Source organism: Hyperolius riggenbachi, chromosome 12, assembly GCF_040937935.1.
Source record: "Hyperolius riggenbachi isolate aHypRig1 chromosome 12, aHypRig1.pri, whole genome shotgun sequence".
Taxonomy (NCBI): domain Eukaryota; kingdom Metazoa; phylum Chordata; class Amphibia; order Anura; family Hyperoliidae; genus Hyperolius; species Hyperolius riggenbachi.
In genome coordinates, this window is record NC_090657.1 from 4816246 (window position 1) to 4822245 (window position 6000).

The following is a 6000-nucleotide window of genomic DNA, read 5'->3' on the forward strand; positions in this document are numbered from 1 at the left end:
GGACAAACTCAATTCCGAGAATGACCCAGTCAGCCATGCTTGGCGAAAAATAGTATTTGGATTCTGGTTCTTAAAAATTATATCCCTGTTTTTACTAGTGATGGCCTGAACGGTTCGCCGGCAGGGCCGGGCTGAGGCATAGGCTGGAGAGGCTCCAGCCTCAGGGCGCAGTGTAGGAGGGGGCGCACAATTCATCCAGCTGTCATTCCTAATTGTGTTTGAAGCAGAAAGAAATAAAAAAAGGAGATACATGGAAGTGACTACAAGCCAGATAACTAGAGATTAAGGTGTTGGGGTCCCTGGGGTGCCTCTTAGTCTAAGAGCAATCAGTTGGTGATGGCTGGGGTGGAGGGATGGAGGGGCGCACTTTGGTGTCTCAGCCTTGCGTGCTGGAGGACCTTGTCCCGGCTCTGTTCGCCGGCGAACAAGAACCAGTGAACTTCCGGGGTTCACGATCGCAGAGAACCGCAAACTTTTCGAGAAGTTCGTTTTTTGTTTTTTCCCCCATAGTGCATCATGAGGGTCAACTTTGACCCTCCTACATCACAGTCAGCAGGCACATTGTAGCCAATCAGGCTACACTCCCTCCTGGAGCCCCACCCCCCTTATAATAGGCAGGCAGCGTCAGGCATTGGACTCACTCGTGTGCCTGCAGTAATTAGAGAAGGGAGAGCTGCTGATGCTGCAGTGACCTATAGGGAAAGCTTAGTTAGGCTCTTGTAGGCTTGTTAGCTTGCTCCTTGCTGATTCTTATTGCTAAAAAAGCACCCCTTAACAGCTCTTTTGGGAGCTAATCTTGTTCTTCTGATCTCTTTTTTTTGTGTGTGTGAGTCCCACAGATACTTGTGTTGCATAGACAGCCTTGGTAATTCCTACTGTGCCACTGCCAGCAGCCCAGCACATTCAGTGACTACCTGTGTGTGTCAGGCAGCTGCACATTTGTACTCCCAATCACTGCACCTGTTCACTGACACTGTTCAGTGCTCCTACCTACCTATGCCTACGTGAGCGCAAGCAATGTAATATACCACCAGTCATTGCACCTGTTCACGGTCGCTTTGTGTCTGTGTGACAGGTAGCTGCACATTTGTAATTCTAATCACTGCAGTGCATACCTGTAACCTATTCAGTGCACCTACGTGAGCGCAAGCAGTGTAATATACCACCAGTCATTGTACCTGTGTGACAGCTGCATATTTGTAATACCAATCCCTGCATACCTGTTCACTGCACCTGTGTGACTGCACGCTGTTTAGTATACCAGTCCGTGCATACCTGTTAACTGCACCTGTGTGACAGCTGCACATTGTATTGTAATACCAATCTCTGCATACCTGTTCACTGCACCTGTGTGACTGCACATTGTATTAGTCAAGTCAGTGCATACCTTTCACTTCATCCCCCCCCGATATGGACAAAACAGGCAGAGGCAGGCCCAGAGGCAGGCCACCCGGCAGGTCTGTTGGAGGTAGTGCTGACTTGATTTCATGCGGCCCTGGCCCAAAGTACAGTGCTCAGAAGAAGTCACGTCCCATCAATTCCCAAGATTGTCAGGACGTGGTTGACTATTTAATACAAAACCCCTCATCTTCCACATCCTCCAGCGCTACTCCAAGTACCACATCTGCTACTTTTGACATTTCGCTGGAGTTATTTGGTGGGGAAATCACTGATGCACAGCCATTTGTAACGATTGCGGAATTATTTCCGTGGTCAGCGCACAAGATGTGCGCTGACACTGCGGAAATCCTCCACAAGCGTGTAATTTGACAGAACCCAGCTATGGTGCTCTGCACCTGTAGAGGGAGATTCCCACCGGCAGATGGAGCTGTGGAGTGCAGAGGAACAAAGCCTCTGCACTACCACAGATGCCAGATTGGAATTGCACGAGTTGAAGCAATGCAGGGCAAGATGGCCCCTAAAGTGAGAGAGAGCACAGAAACAGAATGTATGTGTGTCCACCAATCTAGTCGCCACCCAGCGATGGTGAACACACAACAGCGGAACCGAAGTGGGAACGCAATCGCAAGAGTGGCGATTGCCAATAGAGACACAAGACCGAATTAGACAGAGCACAAGTGTAGCAAGAAAGACATAGCAAATAACAATGATCAGAACGTCAAAGAAAATAACAAACGCTAGCTAAACGCGAACACCGCACTCATTCGCAACAGCGAACGCGTTAAAGACACGATCACTGCACATTAGGCGCCCAGTGATAAGCGTGCCATTCTAACTAACCAATGTAACACGAAAATAGAGAACGCGAACGGTTACCTCACCGAGCCTACAGCAAGCGTTCGTTCCAGACAAGACAGAGAGAAGGAGTAGCCAGCAGCAACAGCAGCTCTGGCCTACACTCCCATACAGAGTACAGAAGGAACCACCACTGCTACCGCTAGAGCGAGTGCGATCCAGACAGACAGATGGGGCTACCAGTAGCAACCGCTGCTCTGGTTAGCACCCCTAAGGCAGAATACAGAAGGAACCACCGCCACTACCGCTAGGGCAAATGCGATCCCAATGCTGGAGTTGTACTTTGTACTGGTTGAGCTCGATGGACGTATGTCTTTTTTCAACCAAAATAACTATGTAACTATGTAACAGACAGAACGATTTTCTGTCGACCGCCGCTTGCAACAAGACAATCGCAACAGATAGACAGTAGAAGGCAAACAGATAATACAACCTGGCTACGCTAGAAGGAATGCCTAGTGCACTCCCAAGGAATTACTCTAAGATAATCTTAACAAACGATTAGCAAAGGCTGAGACTCCAGGTAAGTCAGCAGGAACAAATCATCATGACCAGCAAGGAATTCTGGGAAGAAATGGTTTTTATACTGCAAGCCATCAGAAGATGCAGCTAAGTAATTTGCATGACAAGTGGATGCAAATTCTTCCCTAGAACAGCAACTCTGCAGCTTGCAGAGTGGAGACAGGTCTCTTTTTCCAGGGACCTTTGCACTCAGATTTACAAAATGGTCAAACCGCTGTCTGCCTGTGCAGACAGCAGAGCCAATCATTACACCATTATTGTTCCAACAAGAAGGCGGCGCTAAGCAAGTTACACCATCACATGTGTGAGTTAGGTGACACTATGGACGTAAGGTGTGAGGAGGAGGATGATGAAGTACCTGCTGTTCGTGCAGTTTATGAGGTGTCTGAGGAAAGCGAAGCTGGGGAGGATGATTATGACGACGATTATACGGATGTCACGTGGGTTCCCAATAGATGAGATGAACAGGGGGACAGTTCAGAGGGGGAGTCAGAGATGAGTAGGAGGAGACGAGTTGCTGAAAGAAGCAGGGGGAGCTCATCATCAGAAACAGCTGGTGGCAGTGTCTGGCGCCATGTATCGCCACCTATGGACAGCCAGCCAACATGCCCTTCAACGTTAGCTGCTTAGGCCACCATAGTGCCCACACCCCAGGGTGGCTCAGCGGTGTGGACATTTTTTAGTGTGTGTGCCAAAGATCAGAGCAATGCCATCTGTACTCTCTGCCACCAAAAATTGAGCCGTGGAAAGGCCAACACCCACGTAGGGACAACTGCCTTACGAAGAGTCCTGCAGAAAAGGCCCAAACTGCAATGGGTAGAGCACCTGAGCAAAAGCAGCACACAAAAGCAAAGCCACTCTCCTTCTCTTCCTCCTTCAGGTGCATAATCTTCAGCCACTTTCTCCCTTGCACCTTCACAATTACAGCCTCCTTCCTCCACTCAGCCTCTCATCTTGAGTGGCTCCTGCTCCTCTGCCCACAGCAGCAGCCAGGTGTCCATGAGGGAAATCTTTGAGTGGAAGAAGCCAATGTCTACCAGTCACCCCCTTTCCTGGCGTCTGACAGCTGGTTTGGAACTGTTAGCTTGCCAGCTGTTACCACACCAGCTGGTGGACTCTGAGGCCTTCCAAAAATGTGTGGCCATTGGGACACCGTAGTGGAAGATACCAGGCCGCAATTATTTCTCCAAAAAGGTGATACCCAAACTGTACCATGAAGTTGAGAGGCAAGTGGTGTCATCTCTGGCACACAGTGTTGGGTCAGGGGTCCATCTGACCACGGATGCCTGGTCTGCCAAGCACGGTCAGGGCAGGTACATTACTTACACTGCCCATTGGGTCAACCGGGCGACCACTGGCAAGCAGGAAGTACGTGGCTTTGCAGCGGACCTAGTGACACCTTCACTGCTTGCAGGCAGGCCTGCTGCCACCTCCTCTCCTCCTGCTACAGCCTCTTCACTGTCTTCCTCCTCCTCCTTGGCTGAGTGGTAGTTCAACTCTACTGCTGCTGCGATCTCCTCCCCAGCTACACAGACCCAGCTCCCCAGGGCCTATGCTGCATGCCAGGTATGATGGTGACACGCCATCTTAGACATGTCTTGCCTCAAAGCGGAGAGTCACACTGGAGCAGCTCTCCTGGCTGTTCTGAACAAACAGGTGGATCAGTGGCTGACCCCACAGCGGCTGGAGATCGGCAACGTGGTGTGTGACAACGGCAGTAATCTCATTTCTGCTTTGAATTTGGGAAAGTTGACACATGTACCCTGCATGGCACATGTGCTGAATCTCATAATTCATAGATTTGTGTCTAAGTACACAGGCTTACAGGACATCCTAAAGCAGTCCAGGAAGGTGTGTGGGCATTTCAGGCGGTCTTACACGGCTATGGCATGCTTTGCCGATATTCAGCGGAGAAACAACTTGCCAGTGAGACGCTTGATTTGTGATCGCCCGACTCGCTGGAATTCGACCCTCCTGATGCTGGACCGCCTGCTACAACAGGAGAAAGCCGTCAAACAGTATCTGTACAACTACAGTCAAAGGACACAGTCTGGGGAGATGGGGATGTTCTGGCCGAAGTACTGGACACTGATGTAAAATGCTTGCAGGCTCATGTGGCCATTTGAGGAGGTGACAAACCTGGAGTGTCATAGTGAAGGCGCCATTAGCGACTTGATCCCGTATACCTTCTTCCTGGAGTGTGCCGTGCGTAGAGTGGTGGATCAAGCTGTGGAGGAGCGTGACCAGGAACAGGAGGAAGAGTTGTGGGATCAATTCTCAGCAGAAGCAGATGATTCCTCAACACCTGCGGCAGCACAGAGGGGGGAGGAGGAGGAGGAAGAAGAGTCGTGTGGGGAAGAGGAGTCAGATGATGAGGAAGATGTTTTGGAGGAGGAGGATGAGGTGGAAGAACAACCGCAGCAGGTGTCGCAGGGGGCTTGTGCTGCTCAACTTTCCTGTGATATTGTTCGTGGCTGGGGGGAGGAGGAGAACTTAGCTGACATCACTTAGGAAGAGCAAGAGGAGATGGATAGTACATCTGCATCCAACTTTGTGCAGATGGCATCTTTTATGCTGTCCTGCCTGTTGAGGGACCCCCGTATAAAAAAACTCAAGGGGAATGAGCTTTACTGGGTGGCCACACTACTAGACCCTCGGTATAGGCACAAAGTGGCGGAGATGTTTTCAAATCACCAGAAGGCAGAAAGGATGCAGCACTTGCAGAACAAGCTGGCAACTATGCTTTACAATATGTTTAAGGGTGATGTCACAGCACAAAGCAATAAAGGTACCACTGCCAGTAATCCTTCTCCCATGTCCACGCAGGAAAGAACTGGACGATCCAACGATCTCATGGTGATGTCGGACATTCTTTTTTTCTTTAGTCCAATGCCTCGCCTTAGCGCTTCCGGTTTCACCCTTCACCAACATCTCGACCGGCAGGTAGCCGACTACCTGACCTTAAGTGTGGATGTAGACACTGTGAGCAGCAATGAACCCTTGGACTACTGGATGTGCAGGCTTGACCTGTGGCCAGAGTTGTCCCAATTTGCCATCCAACTTCGGTCTTGCCCTGCCTCAAACATCCTGTCAGAAAGGACCTTCAGCGCAGCTGGAGGCATTGTCACTGAGAAGAGAAGTCGCCTAAGTCAAAGTGTTCAGTACCTCACCTTTTATCAAAATGAACGAGGCATGAATCCCAGAGGGCTACTGCCCGCCCGA